Genomic DNA, 21,613 nt, shown 5'->3' with positions numbered 1-21,613 from the left:
TTATTTGAAACTAATTTAGTTATTCTTGATTTAAACTTGTCTGTTGTATGTACTTTACAACTTGTCGATATATTGTTATCGACATATACCCTTCCCTATTTTAATTTTGCTGTTCCTGGTATCATTTTACCTGTCAGTCATTTGTCAATTTAGTCCGTAGGATTATGAATTTTACTTTAGATGGCATTACACCTTTGGAGTACGCTCAGCTAGATGGCGCTAATAATAATATTTGACATTTTAACACATATCAAGCTAAGAATATGGGCTAAATTGTCAAAACTGAGGTTCAAAAGTTTTAAACCTGTGTCAAGAGATGGCAGTCTTAGCACTGTGATTACACATTTTACTTCGACAGTAACTCTCTATAATACTCGATCCTCTTTGCCCCGTCGTTTCAAGGACGGCATTGTGCGTTGAGCAGACACCTCCAAGACCATGGGGACAATGCCGTCCTTGAAACGTCGGAGGTTAGCGTGTAACACCTGGTAGTGGTAGTACGCGATTAAAAGCTCGGCCACACATGCGCGTTTTGATAGCGTCAGTGGAGCGCAACGATAGCGGTTACGAAACTGTCCGTTTAGAGTACTTATTATAAACTTATTTTTAACAAGCAGAAACGTCTGCTAACGATTCTAAACATTTTTATATTAAAGGAAAAAAGGAAAGAATAAGGAAAGGCATGGAAAGATTTGCGATGTCCGGCGCGGCTTCCGTAGCTCAATTGGTTAAGAGCCTTGCACAGATTGCAAATGATGCGGGTTCAAGTCCCGCCGGAAGCGTAAATTTTTCCATTTTTTCCTTTAATATAAAAATGTTTATTATAAACTGTATCTATCAATTAAATATAAATAACTGAGGACGAGTATATATTTGTGTAACCTACAGAATAAGTAAACCGATTAGAAAGATAACATGGCATTTATAAGGACAACAGGAAGTGTACCAAAGTGCAATACTTATTACAAATAGAGCTGTTTGATAAAATAGCAGTGTTTCATGTTACGAGTATGTGCAATGTATTGAATAAGTATTTGGGAATGATCCTAAATTTTAAAAGTTATTGATATCTGTACCGTGCGGTGATGTGTTAAGAATGTCACCACCCCCTTTCTTCCCGTGGGTGTCGTGGAAGTCGACTGTGGAATATGGATTAAATTGTGGCGTAGGCGAGAGGCTGGCAACCTGTCACTGCAATGTCACAGGTTGGATTTCTTTCAACCCCTTTTTGCCAAGAGTGGTACTGAAACAGTAGTTCATCTGCTCTGCCTACCCCTTTATGGGATACAGGCGTGATTATATGTATGTCTGTATGTATGTATGTGTGTATTGATATCTTTTACTTTACAAGGGATCCTTTATTAAAGGGCGTTTTTAGACTTTCAAAATTTTACCTGTGGTAAAAATCTGAAGTTAAAAAAATAGTTACAATTTGCGCAATGACAGTCTGAATTCAGTTGCAACCACAAACGACAGTTTAGGTCAAGAACAAATTAATACTGGACTGAAAATCCCCTACAAAAAAGCGTACCCCTAAAATGTATGAACCTTCTAGGCTTAAAACGAGATGGCGCTGTTCGCAGCCTGGAAGTAGCCAAAGTCATATTTTCCCATAATATTTTTGCGTGTTTTTATTTTTATAAGAACAAATGACATATTTCTTTATTTTAAAATCATGATATCACGTCATTACATATTTTGAAAAAAAAAAAAATTGTAGGCATCATCAGTGTAGTTATGATAGTATTTAATAGGTGGCGCTGAAAAATCGCGGTACGATTCTTAGTATGAAGTATGCAAATCCCATATAAAAAATCCTTGGTTTAGGTACTAATTTTTCGTATTTGTCAAGAGTTCTCTTTCTCAGTCTAAGGTGGTAATTAATATCGTCTACGGGGCGTAGGCTATTGTATAGCTAAGAATGTTCTAAATGGCCTAGAGACTATCTACCTTTCAGCTGTGAATCAATTACCAAACAACCTGTATAATTAAATCTTTTTCTTGATTATTAATAGCCTACAAGCTACATAGTGCATCTCTTTCATTTTTCTTTCATGAGCTCTTATGTGGGAGCGCTGGTGGCCCAGCGGTAAGAGCGTGCGACTTTCGATCCGGAGGTCGCGGGTTCGAATACCGGCTCGTACCAATGAGTTTTTCGGAATTATGTGCGAAATGTCATTTGATATTTTTGCCAGTCGCTTGTCGGTGAAGGAAAACATCGTGAGGAAACTGGACTAATTAATTCCAATGAGGCCTAGTTACCCTTCGGGTTGGAAGGTCAGATGGCAGTCGCTTTCGTAAAACTAGTGCCTACGCCAAATCTTGGGATTAGTTGTCAAAGGTGGACTCCCCAGGCTCCCATAAGCCGCGGCGAATGCCGGGATAACGCAAGGAATCCTCTTTGCGATGATGATGAGCATAAGAATGTGATTGCCGAGGTCGCCGTCATCGAAATCGATATACTGTCCCTTTGTTGGGCAAAGACCTCGCCCATGGATTTTTTGTGGGCGTAGCCGAATGCACAAACGCTCACGAAACGCTCACGATAATATCTCTTTCGTAGCTATCTGTCTCAATCGCCCTGGCGTATTGGCTTGACAGAGTCGGATTACCTTTCTGCGGCGTTTCTATTTCGTTTCACGTCGCAGAAATGCCATTCGGCTACGGGGCCTGGCCAGTCACATTCGTCACTACTTTAAAAAAACTTGTATCTTTGTCTTTCAATAAAAAGAAAATTGTAGTAAGTATGTATGGAATGCATATAGACTTACTGCGTTTTAACTTTGAGGAACAGCGTGAGATACGAGATTTATTTAAAGTAGTGACGATATGTATTCTGGTCATCCCGCCATCTCCTGAGTCTGCCAGATCCTCGCCCGTCTTGCGGCACCCAAATTGTGTCAATTTTTGTCCACCTCTGTGAGTGCATGCGACAGTCATGACCGGCCCGGACCCATCCTACACTTTTTTTTTTTAATACTACGTCGGTGGCAAACAAGCGTACGGCCCGCCTGATGGAAAGCGGTCACCGTAACCTATGGACGCCTGCAAGTCAAAGAGTGTCATGCGTGTTGCCACCCCATTAGAAACTTGTACATTCCCTTTTGCTGTGTTAAATACACAGTAAAAAGGAGTGTACAAGTTCCAAGGAGGGTTTGGGTTGCCGACGACTCAAAGGACAATAGACGGAATAAGTCAGTTCTGTAAGTCCTCCCGTCATCAGCACACCGCACCCTCGTTGAGCTCTGGCAGCCTTACTCACCGGCAGGAACACAACACTATGAGTAGGGTCTAGTGCTATTTGGCTGCGGTCTTCTGTAAGGCGGAGGTACTACCCCAGTTGGGCTCTGCTCTAGATTCGAGCGAGATGATATCCGCTGTGCTGTGCCCTACCACACAAAGCGGAATATCATTCGCTATGCCCTACCCCCTATAGCACCTTATCAATGAATAATTATACTTAAACAACTGTGTAAAGAAAACAAGACATTATAAGCACAACAGGAAGTGTTACAAAGTGCACTATTACAAACGAAGCTGCTTGATAAAATTATGCGATTGTAATTATTTCATGTTACTTGCAATATGTCAAATTAGAGTTTAAGGAAGATCCTAAAATAAAATTGTAGGATTTTTGTATTTGTGATAAAATAACTCGAGTATATCTTTCAACACAAAACTCCTATCTCTGCAGCTGAGCTTGAAGACTGGGCCTTAAACTTGACGACCGGTCTGGCTCAGTCGGTAGTGACCCTGTCTGCTAAGCCGCGGTCCTGGGTTCGAATCCCGGTAAGGGCATTTATTTGTGTGATGAAAACAGATATTTGTTCCTGAGTCATGGATGTTTTCTATGTATATAAGTATGTATTTATCTATTTAAGTATGTATATCGTCGCTTAGCACCCATGGTACAAGCTTTGCTTAGTTTGGGGCTAAGTTGATTTGTGTAAGATGTCCCCAATAAAAAAAATAAAAAAACTTATATTATTATTAAGAAGGTATTTTTTGAGAGTATATATGTAAACTCGCCTGTATTTCCAAACGGGGTAGACAGAGTACATGAAACTGATCAAGTTTCAGTGTAACTCTAGGCAACTAAGAGGTTGATTGAAAAATAAATGGATTGTAGAAAGTATGGTTATTTCACATAGTATTTGATTGTCCTAAAAAAGTCAGGGTTATGGAATTAAACGCGAGTTTTAAAACTTTATTATTTATTGTCAGTATCATATTTTTACAAAATTGTTAATGTTTTAGAATTTAAATATATGTATTATGTATTATGAAAAGTCATAATTGTTTCAAAAATAATTCATCTTATGAAAATTAAAAAAAAAAAGAGGTTGACTGGTAGAGAATGCTGTCTGGTATTAAGTCCGCCTTTTGTACTATAAGTTTTTCTTTCTTTGTGTACAATAAAGATTAAATAAAATAAAAATAAAGAAATAAAATTTGTAAAATGTATTGATTCATTCATTTTGTAATCAATTTAATTTTTTTAAATAGCGTCACACCGAAAAACAAATTAATAAGTATCACAAGTATCCGTAAATTTATTTTAAATCCGAGGTCAAATATTTCTGGACATTTCAAATATTTACTATTTCACTGAACTCCCTGCGACATATAGTCAAGGATGCTGCTGTGTTGATAAGCAAGTTATCTTAATGTTGGCAAAACAATAATTACCGGGAATCAATTAAACTGCTACTATTTTAATAGCATTTTATACAATCGTGATATAATACTGATTTTTTCAGTCATTACAGGCAGGTATAAAAAAAAATATATTTTTACCCCCTTTTCATAAACGTTCAATAAACTTATCGAGCCGATAAAGTTCGTTTGTCCCTTTCCGACGTATTGGTGTGATAGAAAGGGACAAACGAACTTAATCGGCTTGTTAACTTTAGTGAACGTTTATAAATAAGGGGGTTAATCGTTCGCTTTTTTTATTGTCGGCCTCGGCTTACATTACTGTAAAAGTGTTTTAGTGCAGAGTAATATTTTATAAGTGATTAGTCCTTTCATTTTATGGATTGCCGGTCTACTAATTTTTAGTTCATATATTATTTTCATTAATCCTTTAAAGTCGAGTTAGTATTTAGGTCAGTCGGTTAAAAAATAAGGGTCATTGTTTTCTTTTGTAGGGCGTCTGCGGTGGGTCCAAGATTCACTGCAATCCTGTTCTGCCAACTGTGACCTGAAATGAGATAAATTAAACATTAATCATTAATTTATAAAGTAACATCTATCGCAGGTGTATGGTTTGTTTAGAAAAAAAAAATACTTATTTAAGAAAACTAACTATGCCACTCTGTTTCCTATAATGGACTTAACTATATGCTGAAGTTAACGGAATTCAATAAAAACACGGTGTATAAGCGGGCAACGGAAATATGATCTATGTAGTTCGTTATCACTATGATAGATGGCGCTAAATACGATTAATGCTTTTGATGGAAATAATCGCCACAATCGTGTAACTATAGCAGCGTAGCTACTACCTATATAACGCGGACTGTACATATAAGTATAGATATTTTATCTAGATATTCTGCTTGTAGCAGCATAAATCGCCCGCTCAGCAGTTTTCGTGCTCGCCAGTGCATCTATCGCGTGGCGTTATATTTACGGATACAGGGTGGATCGAAAACACGGCAAAAAATAATAATGAAAAAAAATCGTGACGCATGCTTTCAGCTTTCCGTTGCGTAAGCGTCTTTTTTTTATATACCACGTCAGTGGCAAACAGGTATACGGCCCGCTGATGGAAAGCGGTCACCGTAACCTATGGACGCCTGCAACTCAAGGGGTGTCACGTGCGCGTTGCCGACCCATTAGAAACTTGTACACTCCTTTTTTGTCTTCATACTAATGAGCGATTTCTTATACAAAAAATGCGGATCGATGATGACAGATGTGACGTCACCCTAACCTGGCACTGCAATATCACAATTTCGTATTGAAACCTGAGTACTTTCATGTACTCTTATTATTCATTATTATTGTTTGGAGCCCGTCGCGTCCCACTGCTGGGCAAAGGCCTCCCCCCAATCTTTCCACTTATCTCTATTCAAAGCCGTGTCTGGTCATTCCTTCAAAAAGGAGTCCAGTTCGTTCCACCATCGCTCACGGGGTCTGCCAGATCCCCGATTCGAGTTTTCGGGCTCCCACTCCGTGGTGATTCTGCCCTATTACTCGTTCGGCATCCGGCAGACGTGACCAGCCCAGTCCCATTTCAGCTTGGCCGCCTTCCGAGCTACATCGATAATTTTCGTCTTGGAGCACAGCGTGGTGTTCCGGACTCGATCCGCCAATTTGACACCTAATACGCTGCGCTCCATGGCACGTTGGCAAACCCCGTTTGGACTTCTGAGCTTTAGTCAAAGACCACGATATAAAACAGCAACCTGTATGTACAATCGCCACGTCAAAGGTCAACCGCCGGCGCGGTACAGTCGCGCTCGTGAGTCAATACGCTCATTACTGGGACGGCGCTATTTCCGATATCTAAGAGCGGTTTAAGTTATAAGCGGTAGCGATTACAGTGCGATATAATGAGGTCCACCACTTTCTCTTATACTAATTATACTTATTTTTAAAGTGATGAAACATGAAAAAAATGTATTTAAGTAGAAATTAGTTCCATTTATTACTTTTCTACTGTAGTATTATGTTGCTCTGTAATTTCGAACAATTAAAAAAAGTCACATTCAATAAACTTGTATACTTTTATTGAACGGAATAGGTAGTAAATATTTGAAAGTTTTTTTTTTATGTATTGGAAATTTTATTAAGATATTTTTATTTCATACAATTAATTGGAGTTATTGTTTAAATTACCTCCCTATCCACTCTATGTAGAATTATAGATGTTTTTAGACAATGTATATTTTAATAACAGTACCGTTATACCCCGAATTCAGTCGTTTTTGCTTACACATTATATTTCCCTACATTGGATTTACGCGCGAACGTTTTTTTTTTTAAATCTCATCTACAATCTCTGTAATAAACTTTAATTGTTTCAAAATGTACACTACATTTTTATTTTTTTTCTGTCCTTAGCCTTAAACGAAATTAACACACTTTCTAAGAATAACAAAATTAATCACAATTTATCTCCTTTGACAAATGTATTTAAGGTCGTTTGCACCAACGCGTCTGTCGACGTTAAAACGTTCGCTCCATTCGCTACATTTTATAGTTCACTGATTTCCAGAGCCCAGTACTAATTGGAATCCTAGGCCACTCTAGAACCCTGTAGTATTAACACCGTGCTTTATTTGCTATAAAAGTAACTTTGACGTTTACTGTGAAAAGGTTCTACAGTGGCCTAGGATTCAATTTGGCTAACTTTACCTACTATGAGTTCAGAATACGTTACTAGATGCCCTCACAGAAAGTGAACAGCGTTCCCTAATGATTTATGAATGATAATTTTGACGTGACAACGTCTAATTACTCGTTACTACGGGCTGCATGTACGAAAAAGGTGACGTCATTGTCCCGTTCCGCAAGCGATTGTCTCCAAGAGCGATAGAGATAGATATCTACGAGCGTTTCGTGAGCGTTTGTGCCATTCGGCTACGTTGTCACGTCAAACTACCGTCCGTAAACCGACTTTACAGACAAGCAATTTTTTTTGTGACGTTCTTGCCAGCGGGTAACAAATTTTGTCACGTTGCAATATATGATGTGGGGCCCCATTTCTCAAAACTGAAAGTCACAAGTTACAAGCGGAAGTCTCTTTCCAACTTGCCACATTAGACATACAGACCATTGAATACCACTTGTAAATTGTAACTTGTACCTTTGAAAAATGGGCCCCTGATCACTAGATGCTTAAATAAGAATTATGAGTCTTACCTAGTTAGTTTCGAATTTTCCTATTCCTTTCATTAATTCTTGCACTACCATTTTAAAAAATGTCTATTCTTTATTTCCTGCTAGCCTAAGGTTGTCTGGTAGAGATCGCTTACAACTATAAGATCGCCTTTATGTTTAATTTAATTCTGTTATTTTTAAATCGGTTATCTTTTCGTCTGATTAAACGTGAGTAACCCGATTATATTTTTTTCAACATGTTCGAGAACTGGTTATAAGGACAACTAGGGAACAAATCAAACTATTTTATTGAATATCTTTTCAAGTAGTCACACTACTATATATAAATTATAAATTGAAATAGATATAATACACGAAAGAAAAAACGACAAGGCCCACTGGTGGCCGAGCCGGGAATCGAACCCGGGTCTTCAGCTTACGCGGCTAACTGCGACCACCACCGGCGGCGGCAGCAGTGGGCCTTATCGTTTTTTCTTTCGTATATGATATCTATTTCAATTTATGGTTATAAGGAGTTTTATGTTCTATTTCAATTTATGGTTATAAGGAGTTTTATGTTTAATCTTATAGTTATCTGCCGTCTGTACGAGAACTTACAAAATTTAATCCTTTTTACACATTCAACATTTTCAATCCGCAGCGTCCCTAGTGTCTCCAGATTGGTCGCAGTCTACGCTCGTACTCGTAAAATTTACTATCGATTCTGTGACTCATGACTTGAGATAGCTAAAATGAAGACTTAACTTTCATATAAGCTTACAATGTAACGCTTGAAATTTGAGGGTTTTCTATACATATAGTATGTAAGTGAACGTAAGCAAACACTTACACCAAATAGGCTACTAGTCAAATCAGCTTCCTTTTAAGAACTGTCAAAACGAATTTGAAGTACTTGCTAATATGGAATTTATATGAAATTGAATTGTGTGACGTTACGGTCAACTCAGTTACTTTATATCTTTCTACCTGACTTATTAAATAGAAATTGGATTTAAAAATAACTTCTACCCATGTTTTTCTTATAATTATCTGATGCTTTATTTCGTGCATGGTATATTTTTTTTTATTTTAACTACTGTCAAGTTCCCTATACATAATATATCGTCGACCGTAGGTTCAATTAGGGTAACCGCCAAAATACGACTATACAGGAGAGCCGGCAATGTTCTTTTCTAGGAAATCGCTCATAACTTTTTTTTTGTATTTGACCTTTCCTAGCTCTCGTGAGATTTCTCAGATTACACATATATTCTTATAAATTTTGTGCTTTTTATGCTTATGTAATTTATTTACGTACTTAATCTGAATAATTAAAAAAAACATTGAAGTGACTCTAACGTGTTTCATTACTAACGTCGCTTACATGGAATAAATGGACATGAATGCTGTTGAAATATCCATGGTGTATGTAGTAATGGTGAAGGCGACTATGGGATATGGGTTAAATTGTGGCGTAGGCGAGAGGCTGGCAACCTGTCACTGCAATGTCACAGTTTCGTTTTCTTTCAACCCCTTATTTGCCAAGAGTGGCACTGAAACTTTAGTAGTTTCATGTGTTCTGCCTACCCCTATATGGGATACAGGCTTGATTGTATGTATGTATGAATGTAGTAGTGTACAAAATATATAGGCACAAAAAATATTTTCGGTAACTTCGATATTTTGGTTTATTTCAACATTTCCCTATTCTTTGTCAACGTAATTTTGGGCCACCCTGTATATGGATTCACGAACTTGCGACAGGCGTATTCAAAAAAATCGCCCTGAATGTTCGAAATCCTTCCTTTCTAGGGTAATAATCCAAGACTCTAGGTCCATGGGTCCCAGCACGAACAAGTTGTTCACAGAAATCGCGAAGCGTCTGGTTGAGGTAACTGGTGACCGAAGAGCTGGCGACTTCCTCGCACAACGTATCAGCATTGCGATACAGCAAGGAAATGACGCCAGTATCCTTGGTACAATGCCTCAAAGGCCTATTTTAGACATTAGCTAGATTTTAAGCTTTTTAGGGTTCCGTACCTCAAAAGGAAAAAACGGAACCCTTATAGGATCACTTTGTTGTCCGTCTGTCCGTCCGTCCGTCCGTCTGTCAAGACCCTTTTTTTCAGGAACGCGTGGAGGTATGAAGCTGAAATTTATATCAATTACTCAGGTCTACTGTCCCTTGAAGCTGTGAAAAAATCAAACTTCTAAGCCAACGCAATCAAAAGATACAGCCGTTTATGCCGCAAATTTTCGACACTTGCAAAGGAATCAAAACCTACAGGGTGCTTCCCGTGAACTCAGAATCTTGAAATTTGGTACGAAGCAACGTCTTATAGCATAGATAAAGGAAAAATTACGAAAACCATAAATTTTTAGTTACATCACATAATATATTTTTTTTTAATAGTTGTAAATTTTTTAATATGTTCATGTAAGTAAATAAAGAATTTGTCATCCAAGACCGTATGTGTATGCTCAACTCTCATCCAATACTCAAAAGAACACAATAAAATCAAAAACTCTACAATAATTATGCCTCTCCTATTGGCGACCATTCAGAATATATCAAAATTATATGTTTCAGAGCAATAAAATTTCAAAGTTGAATCTCTTTGCATTTCCGTTCGAGGAATTGAAGCTCTATGTTATATAGAGACTCTGTTTAAAGAAATGTAGAGTTTATTCCCTGGGTTTAAGGGTGGGAAACGAGTGCGGTTAATATCGATTAGGCTTTAAGACGATGTTATTTTGGAGCGTTTGGGTTACTTAGGTTTATTATATAGGTTTTTGTAGTTTTCATAATATTGCTAAGATAGTTATTATGAAATGCAATGTTATTGCAGTCTTTTTTATAAATCTTGTCATTTTGTTCTTTCAAATCTCGCCTGTTTTCTTTAAAGGTTCTTCAAATTTCAATTAATTATATAAATAATCAAATATAAATTTCTCTATTATTTAATTTTAACTAAATATAAACTCAGTTATATCATATTACATTCCTAAATATTTCCCTCTGAGTTACATGAACTTAAAGTATTTTCATAGCAAAGAGTGCGTTAGGGTAAATTAAATTAACAATTTGTGTTGGTAATATTGTCTTCGGTTACCGCGATAGTTACTCATGTATGTAATTTTTGCACACTGTAATTTTTCCTCAGTCACCCGTTGACCACAAATGCTGTAAAGTGTTCGAAACGTCGGGATGAATTGTAAATTCATTATACGCGGTTTAATCCGTTTCCATAGTTTTATTTCATAATTTGTGTGGGATAAATAAGATACCGCCCGTATAGCAAAACATCACGGTCGGCTTCTTGTTTTATTCATGAAAAACCTTCCAAAGAAAACCCTAAGCATTGCATGCACCTACATCCATACTAATATTATAAATAGGAAAGTGTGTGTAGGCCATTTTTTTCAAAGTTGTCCACCCCACATTTTTTTGTAACATGGGTATTTTTTTACGCGATTCATACTCAGAATCGAGAGCTTTTTCGATCCTGATAGGAGAAAAAAATGTCCCAACTCCCAAGATACATTTTTTTGAACCTTCCTTTCCGTTACCGCTATACAAAATGTATGAAAAATGGTAACGGAATGGGAAAAAACCTTTGTTCACTTTTTTTCTCCTATTAGGATTGAAAGAGCTCGCGATTCTGAGTGGAAAACACATAAAAATTTCCAAATCCAAAAAAAAGTGGGGTGGACAACTTTGAAAAAAAAATGGCCCGTGTGTCTGTTTGTTTGTCCGTCTTTCACGGCAAAACGGCGCGACGAATTGACGTGATTTTTAAGTGGAGATAGTTGAAGGGATGGAGAGTGACATAGGCTACTTTTTGTCTCTTTCTAACCCCCCACTTCCCTAGAATGGGGGTAGAAGTTTGATGGAGCATTCTGCAATTTTCGAATTTAACACGAGCAAAGCCGCGGGCAAAAGCTAGTTATATTATAATTTTATTCGGGACGCGTAAATTGATTTTTGTTTGGTTTTATTCTTCGAAAATCCTTATTCCCCGAAAAATGACAGGCTTTTGAATTCAGCGAAACTAAAAATAAATAAATAAACTGGGGACACCTTACACAGATCCACTTAGCCCCAAACTAAGCAAAGCTTGTACTATGAGTGCTAAGCGACGATATACATACCTAAATAGATAAATAGGTACATACTTATATACATAGAAAACATCCATGACTCAGGAACAAATATCTGTGCTCATCACACAAATAAATGCCCTTACCGGGATTCGAACCCAGGACCGCGGCGTAGCAGGCAGGGTCACTACCAACTGAGCCAGACCGGCGGGCGGGCGAGGGGAACTTTAACGAAATTAAAGGAAAAAAATATTTCACAATACAAAAACTGTCATAGCAGTTTAATCTACTCTGAACAAAGCAAACGCGAGTCTTAATTTTGTTTAATGGGTCAAACGCGCGGTTAAATAAGATCTGCGTGCAATCTCGGAGCAGTATCGGGCGAATAGTGAGGCGTCAGATTCCTACTGCACGCCTCCTCTGGCCGGCGCCCAAGTGCGAGCAGGTACAAGGCATAGGCTACAGCGATTTGATTAAAAAAAAAATTATTGAACGAAAAATTTAAATAAAAATAAAAATTCCCGACATAGTGGTCAAATTTTTATAAAACATGGCTAAGAACATTCTCGGATAATTTAGCTTTGGAAAAAAAACGTAATCTAAATCGGTTTATCCGTTCGAAAGCAACGATGCCACAGACACACATATACACAGACAGACAGACACGTCAAACTTGTAACACACGGCAGACTTTATGGCAAAAGGCATTCTCTACCAGTAAACCATATCTAAACAGAGATACTTACAAATGGTGCAGAGAGAAAACAAAAAGGTGATGAATTAAAAATATACCTATGTCTAGACTACATATACTTTTACATAAACAGAAAATATGTAAAAAGAAAATATATAGAAAATATTTGCGGCGATCACTTATTTTTTACTTGAATTGGTATCTATTCCACTATGGGCAGAAGCAATAAGACTATGGAGAGAATGGAGCATTGGAAAAATATCACTTTCACATCACTCGAGGGAGGTTGTTTGCTATACTGGATGTTGTATACGAGAAGACCCCTGAAGCAGCTCTACAGGCCCCGTAGCCGAATGGTATTTTTACGACGCGAAACGAAAACAAAACGCCGCGAAAGTTAGTCTGGCTCTGTCACGATCTACGAGCGTTTCGTTTCGTGAGCGTTTTTGCATTCGGCTACGCGCGCAGGTCAGATGGTTTGAGTAGTCTAAACCTGTTTTAGAGTCGTGACAATCACACAAAATATGTACGGATATAGGTATAAGTACATGCCTCTTCGACTGAAGGGCAAAATTTATAAATCAGTCATCAGACCTCTCGTCATGTATGGATCAGAGTGTTGGGCCCTAAAGGTGACGGATGAAAAGAGATTGCACGTGGCAGAGATGAGAATGTTAAGATGGATGTGTGGCGTGACAAGAATGGATAAGATAAAGAATGAGTATATCAGAGGAAGCCTGAAAGTAGCACCGATTGTTGAAAAAGTAAGAGCGAATTGACTAGCATGGTATGGACATGTAATGCGGAGGGATGAAAGGCATGTGACGAGAAGGTATTACGAATGAATGTGGAAGGTGGTGGAAGTAACGGGAGTGAAAACCGAAGAAGAGGTGGATGGTTGTGAGACATGATATGGAACTAAAACAAGTTAATGAAGAGATGACGAGTGACAGAGATGTATGGAAGAGAAAGACATGCTGCGCCGACCCCAAGTGACTGGGATAAGGGCAAGAGAATGATGATAGGTATAAGTACACTTGTACAGGCAGTAACAACAAAAAATAACTAACAGATAGTACTGGTAAGGCATCTTAGAGCCAATAGTTGCCTAAAAATAAACAAATATCATTAAACGATTTTTAAATTTGAAGATACAACTATGAGTTAATTTTCAAGCATTTTTTTTAAATACAGAAGACGTGGTATTCAGTTATAACTACCAATGTTTAATTTTAGTAAAAACAATTAATATTAAGTTTATTAATAAAGGAACTTGCATAACTAGGCTCTCAAGAATTTGATGTCTATTTGTTTTGGTTATTAATCGCGATATTATTTTAATAAATCTTCATATGAACACGTATATTCTTAAAAGCCTACATTCGACGTAAATATTTAAATATAGTCACTGCATCACAAGTTTAGTCATTTGTAACTGTGCCAAATGAATATGGCCTATATTTCCAAAATGAACTCTTCACCACTTGACTGACTTCTGCAACTTTTTAAGCACAGTTATATTTTACAAAATACTTATCTATGACTTTCACGTCAGTGTGCAACAATTAAATATTCTGACGTGCACGGGCCGAAACCAATAAGTAAAGTGCCATTTTTTTCTTTGAGCAATTGTTTTGGGTCATCTAAAATGATAATTATTGGCCAAAATTTTTAAAAGTCGGTATTTTTTTGTCATTGTTATATGTGATATAATATAATAAATATACGCAAGGTGCACCGGGGCAATTTCAGTTAATTGAAATTTTTTCTTTATTTTGCACCAGGTACCAACAGGAGTGCCGTAAGTGTCATCTGGTCACATATGGCACACGTATTCAGTGGACACATGTGACACTCTAGTTAATATTGTAAAGCATTGCACATGTTTTTCGCAGAAATTGCGAAGCGTCTGTAGCAAAAACACTTTTTTTTATAAAAAATATCTCAACCCGCTACCGCTTATGACTTGGACCACACACTAGCGTTACGCAACCCTCTGTTTAGGGTATCTCTATCTACTGCTAATATAAAATGCAACGACTTTTTTCTCCCACTGTACTCCGTTATTGATTCAAACTGGCACTAGTAAAGTATCTTAACGGACTTTCTGGGTAACTGTACCTTTATTTACTATGGGTTTTTGACGTTTTAATAGTTATTTGTTTGACGACCGGTCTGGGTTAGTCGGTAGAGACCCTAACTGTTAAGCCGCGGGCCTGGGTTCAAATCCGGGTAAAGACATTTATTTGTTGTATTGTGGGTGCTAGGCGAAGATATACATACTTATACAGATAAATACATACTTATATAGAACATCCATGTCTCAGGAACAAATATCTGCGCTCATCACACAAATAAATGCCTCTACCGGGATTCGAACTACCAAATAGGACAGACCGGTAGTCAAATGTTGATATAATAAGACAACAAATATGTATAAAACAATTTCACTTACACAGAAATGTTTCAGCCATTCGCCATCGTCTCCCCCGCTTCGCCTCCCAATCTGAAATTGTTTTATTGTGGTTGTGAATAATAATGATAATTTTACGTCACGGAAAAAAACATTGAATTTTATTCTTTATATTTTTTTTAATTATTGGGCGCCTAGCCAAGACGCCGATAGCTCTAAACTACATCATGTGACATTTCGTTGTAGATGTCTGCCATTTTGAGGACAATTGTATGAGCCACGTCCTCTTGGCTAGCCCCCTCTATTTTGAATTAACTAATGTCGATCTAATAGAAAACTTATAAAAAATCATACTCTCTTATTGGATTAAAAGATTCAAAGATTCATTTATTTCGTCATCATAACCGTAACAACAATAGAATAGATCATCACTACTTTTAAAAAATCTTGTATCTCACGCTGTTCCTCAAAGTTAAAACGCAGTAAGTCTAGATGCATTCCATACATACTTACTACAATTTTCTTTTCATTGACAGACGAAGATACAAGTTTTTTTAAAAGTAGTGAGTAGTGATGTCAGTTTACATTATAAGTCCGTCCATGGTGTGCCTTTCGGCGTACGATATAAAAAAATACTTATGCTAAAAACATAAATTTTCGTGCACAAAATTAAACTAAACTATTTCAAATAAACAAATTTCAAATGTCAACAGTAAGTTTACTATAATCATGTCGAGCAATAATAGTATTTAAATTGAAAATAAAATAATAATAATAACAAAGGATGAGAATCTCGTGAAAGCCGAGAAGGACAAGTCCAGTAAGTACCTAGACTTGGCTTACGAGATAACCGCCATGTGGGATGTTGATTCGACGATCATTGTCCCGATAGTCGTTTCAGCGAACGGTCTCATAGCGAAGAGTCTCGACCAACATCTCGAGAGACTCTCGCTAGGTGGTTGGATCAAGTGTCAGATGCAGAAGGCGGTGATCTTAGACACGGCGCGGATAGTCCGACGGTTCCTCTCTCTGTAGCCCTAACCACCGGCAGCTTGGGCCCTGCCCCGCTGCTGGCGGCACCCTAGGTTAGGTTTTTTATAATGTGTTTATATATTTTGTATTGTTTTGTATGTGGTTTTGTATTTTACTTTTATAATCATATTATAAAACCTAGCCTAAGAATTAAAATGAATAAAGAAGAATAACAATAGAAACATAAGATGCAATCATTCTCCCACTTAGACTTGAACGAAAACTATTTTTCTTTTTCCCAATACAATAACATGTACAGTCAGCATCAAAACTGACGTATCGCGATACGTATCAAAAGTATCTTATTGTTTAGAACTTCGCAAAAAACATATTATAATCCTAATATTATGCATTCATACTAATATTTTAATATTATAAATAAAAAAAATAAAAAAATATTTATTTACCAACACAGCACAAAATGGACATGTAAGGACTTATAAAAACTTAGTAAGTAAAATTACAGATGTGTGTGCAGTAAAATGGATGAGACTCAGCGAGACCGCTGATTTTCAGTCCCCAACCAATAAACTTAAATCTAATACTTAACTAAATAACTAGCTTACTAGCTAACCCGGCGAATAGATCGCTGCCAAGGCGAAATAAAAGTGTGTGTGTCTCTTTGTTTGTCCGTCGTTCACAACAAAACGGAGCTACGAATTGACGTGATTTTTTAGGTTGGTAGGTAGTTGAAGGGATGTAGAGTGACATAGGCTACTTTTTGTCTCTTTTTAACTTCGAGCGAAGCCGTGGGCAAAAGTTATTATTATGTACAATTAAATTTGGAATCATGTTTATTATTTATTTTTATTTATCTTTGTGTTTTTCAACTAACTTTTACTTGAACGGAGATTATGCTAAAGGTTACTTTAGGATAAATATTTCCAGTATCAGATACTTTTCGTTGCGGTGCCTTCATTCACTTTGGATGCTAACTGTACTCTTATGAATAAAATAATTCATGAATATATCAAACTGACCGCTCGTCTGTTATATCGGAAATCATGCATTTTGATGTCTTATTGACTAAGTAATAACATAACCGTATTGAGATGAAATGGTCGGAGAATTGGCTCATATTGAATTTGGCCCAATAAATGATTGTCTTCTGTAGTATTTGACATAAAATAACGATATTTATTGATTTTTTGATGCTGACTACGTATTTTCGATTAAAAATGTGTGTTATTTTTTATTTATTTTGGCCACCGAAAACACTGTCAGCGATGTAGTGACGTCATCAAATTCGAACCTTACTGCATCAAAACAATCACTGACATATTGAACTTTATGCCTTCATACTTAAAAAGTCAGAAAATGTTGTTTTCGAATAGAATGACCTAATGCACATATAATCTATAGATTAGCAGGACTGTGTTGTTTTCACCTGATTACGTAAAAATATACTTTAAAAATATTTTTGCTGTTTTTAAGTCATAATAAAATATGATAATATTTTATACCGGTTAATTGGACAGTACTTAATCATAGACTTTAAATAAAGGTCAAGTAGCCTATTGTGATATTCGATGATATTACCGATGTCATTTGACTTATTTTTTTCCACAACAGGTAGAGCTTTCTGGATTGTTAAAAAATGCATGACACAGGTGGAATTTCTCCACTTTAGGGGCAAAGAAAAAAAAGAGGGACACAGTTGTTTCCTAATATTGACTAGTAGGATTATTTTTAAATGAGGAAATATTGACTAGTAGGATTAATTTTATTTTTAAATGAGGACGTTGATGACTTCGAATGATACTTACTTGATGACATTTTAAATCTACCTGTTTGCTTTGATTTGTTTTATAATAATTTAAAATTTTCCTTGTGTTACTGTGGATATCACCCGGGGAAAAACATAACCCCTGGCTTCAACCACTCACAACTCTCTAGATTCGCTACGCTAGACATGACATTCCATATTTGGGGTATTGAAAGCTCAATTAAATTAACAACAATTTGTATTTAAAAATATTTTTGAAAGATGCATTCATTACTACGTATTAAGTCGATATAGTTCGACATGTTTCTTGTCATAAGTCAATTTCGAGAAGTTTTAAAGAGTAGCGACAGTGCCGTGTCTCTTTACATGTCGAGAGCGCGACGCATTTGTATACGCGGTTCGACTTAATATTGTGAGTAACCTATACTGTTCTTATAAATATTTTAAATATTTTTTCTTTCTTTCTTTCTTTCTTCTTTCTTTCTAGATTCGCTACGCTAGTGGTTCCATTTTGGGGAGTTTTATAGTTAAAACCACTTTGTATGCCCACTTGACTCAAAAAATGCTGACTATTTAATAAAATTGGCCTTATGTCAATTGTCATTTACTGAATCCTAAAAAAAAACTTAATAAAAAAACTCGACTTCAATACACAGAACAAATAAAATAACCCAATGTACGTCTCAACCCGACCTCTAGAAGTCCGGACGCTTATATAATGCCTTCAGATCCTCTAGCCAATAGTACTATAGTTGACGCTTCGTCGCGAATGAAATGGTTTAAGACGTACATATTTATTTCTCTTACGATTTTACAAAATTACTTACTTAGAATATAAAGTACTGTAACTATTCAACTTAAAAAAAATATTTATAAAATAATTTGATTTGTTTCCTAGTTTAACTTTCTTCTTATTATTTTATTAAGATCACGGACGTAATGTCAACGTCGGGTTAAATATAAAACACTCCCGTTTTAATTTAATAATATACCTATGTAACTCCGTATAGACGGATAAAGTCTAAGAAAACAACGTACCTCAAAGCCATAGAGAAAAAGGTACGTTGGCCTAGATGGCGTTACACCTTTGGGGAACGCTCGGCTAGATGGGGCTATTAATATTTGACATTTTAATACATATCAAGCTAAGACTATGGGCCAAATTGTCAAACGGAGGTTCAGAAGTTCTAAGCTTGTGTCGAGAGATGGCAGTCTGTGCACTGTAATTACACATTTTACTTTGACAGTAACTCTCTATAATAATCGATCCTCTTTGTTGAGATGCTTTTTTTAGGTAGATTTATTTATTTATACTTTATTTCACATAAAAAAAGGTACAAATGGTGGACTAAATGCCTTAAGGCATTCTCTACCAGTCAATCTCTGGGTCAAAAAGAAACATTTGATACGTGCAGGCATCGTGAGATTTCACTACAAGTACACAACCCTGAGGAGTTTAGGAATAATTCCTCAATTATTGAGGAAAGGCGTGGAAAATTCGCACACATCCAGCAGGCCTACATAACGTGGCTCAGTTGATCAGAGCGGCGGCACCGGCAACGCAGGTTCGAGTCCTGCTAGTGGTGTGAATTTTTATATTTTTCCTTTCATTTTAAAGTAACTATTTCCCAAAATTAAGGTAAAGTACTCGATACACAATTGGTTCTGTCGCACCAATACCGAAAAGTGACAGACAGATATAACTACGATGCTCTACGAAACGTCAATGATTGTAATCTTGGCTAGAGGCCTTCCCTCGCTTCGTCCTGGCTATATTTTTGTTGTTTTACGGGGTCGATCGACGTTCCCCAATTTTATGTGGACTGGAATGACGTTTTATTAAAAGTAGACAGTTTTGATGAGACGCCTTTTTGTTTTATGCGATATACTTTTACGCCATGGTGCTAAAATATAGTAGACCAAAGTATAGTTTTTACTAATAAAATGCGTCGAGATATGATATCTTTAGCTAAGTGATAAGAAAATGGACTTGTCATAAATTTTCTATTTATTACGGTTAAATGTACCTACAGTAAAATGAATTTACTAGAAACATATAGAATCAAAAAATGAATTGAATATTTAGTAAGTTTGTTAACGTTAGGGTTTTTTTACATTTACGGGGGGGGTGATTTAGGAAATATGTGCAATTGCGCATGATTAAGCATAAGAGTCAGTTATAAGCGATGATTCGACATACATAGAAAGGAAGAAATATCTGTGCTCGTCACTCATATAAAAGCCCTTACCGAAATTCGAACTCAGGATCGCGGCTTACCAACTTACTAAAATAAATAAAAATAAATATTGGGGACACCTTACACAGATCAACTTAGCCCCAAACTAAACAAAGCTTCTACCATGGGTGCTAATGCCAAGTGACGATATACATACTTAAATATATAAATACATACTTATATACATAGAAAACATCCATGCCAGGAACCAATATCTGTGCTCATCACAAATAAATGCCCTTACCGGGATTCGAACCCAGGACCGCGGCTTAGCAGGCAGGGTCACTACCGACTGAGCCAGACCGGTAAAAATACCGTATCTATTCAAATATCTTTATAAAGAACTAGCTTTTGCCCGCGACTTCGCTCGCATTAAATACGAAAATTACGGAATGCTCCATACAAACTTCCAACCCCTATTTTAGGGAAGTGGGGGGGTTAGAAAGAGACAGAAAGTAGCCTATGTCACTCTCCATCCCTTCAACTATCTCCACATAAAAAATTACGTCAAATCGTCGCTCCCTTTTGCCGTGAAAGACGGACAAACAAACAGACACACAGACTTTCCCATTTATAATATAAGTATGGATGATACTGACAAAAAATATGAGGTATAATCTTTCTTTCTTATGGACGTTTTTATGAGGAACCCTTTATTTTACGGCGCACATTTACCCTTCAGTTGAGTTTTACTATCGCTATCATATGTAAGGCACCTTATATTGAAGTTTATGAGGTACCAAAGAAATCATTTTATGTTATTTTCTATAGAACAAAAAGTTACTCTGAGGTCGTTACGATAAAAAAATTAGGGTCATTAGTACCTACCAAAGAGGATCAAGTATTACAGAGAGTTACTGTCAAAGTAAAATGTGTAACCACAGTGCATAGACTGCCATCTCTCGACATAAGCTTAAAACTTTTAAACCTCAGTTTTGACAATTTGGCCCATATTCTTAGCATGATATGTGTTAAGATGTAGGGAACAAATGAAATTATTTTATTAAATATTTTTTGATTTGTTTTTTTGGGTCACTATCAAGTTTACCTTATCGCTAAACGACTATTTCAGCTAGATGTCAGAAAATTTAAATATACAGTCAGTATAAAGTAAATTCAAAGACTTAGAATGAATGATAAAGTCAAAGACTTAGAATGAATGAGTAGCCAAACGTCTGGAAATATACATAGTCCGTATGATTAGCATATCTAAAAAGCCAAAAGTGTAGTTAGTTAATTGACGTCAACACAGAACTATTCAGTAGCAAAACGTCCGGAAATATAATGTGTCATCGCCATGGTTTATAAATATGTAACAGAACAGTTCCTATTAACAGTGCGAGAAGGTTTGAATTCTCAAGACACTTAAGCATTTTAAAACCAGACGTTTTGCTAACGGGTCGTTTGGCGTTTATTCTATTTAGCAATGAAAACATTAAACAATCCAGATTTTTTACTTCTTGACCGTTTAGCGTTCATGTCTGTTTTGTAATACAGACATGCGAAGATGAAGATGTTTTGCAGTTAGATCATTTTAAATTGTTACGTTTTAAGATCCAGACGTTTTGCTAAAGATACAT

The 21,613-nt window shown here is 36.5% G+C and overlaps 1 non-coding gene across 1 annotated transcript; it reads left to right on the top strand.

Annotated features, from left to right (window-relative positions):
- Positions 1–709: 709 nt before the first annotated feature.
- On the top strand, positions 710–782 carry Trnas-aga. Its single transcript has one exon. It is a non-coding gene; the product is annotated as a tRNA-Ser (tRNA).
- The last annotated feature ends 20,831 nt before the right edge of the window (positions 783–21,613 follow it).

The sequence above is a fragment of the Leguminivora glycinivorella genome, chromosome 21, assembly GCF_023078275.1.
Source record: "Leguminivora glycinivorella isolate SPB_JAAS2020 chromosome 21, LegGlyc_1.1, whole genome shotgun sequence".
Taxonomy (NCBI): Eukaryota; Metazoa; Arthropoda; class Insecta; order Lepidoptera; family Tortricidae; genus Leguminivora; species Leguminivora glycinivorella.
Note: the sequence above shows the minus strand (reverse complement) of the source record. Positions and strands in the feature narration are given on the sequence as shown.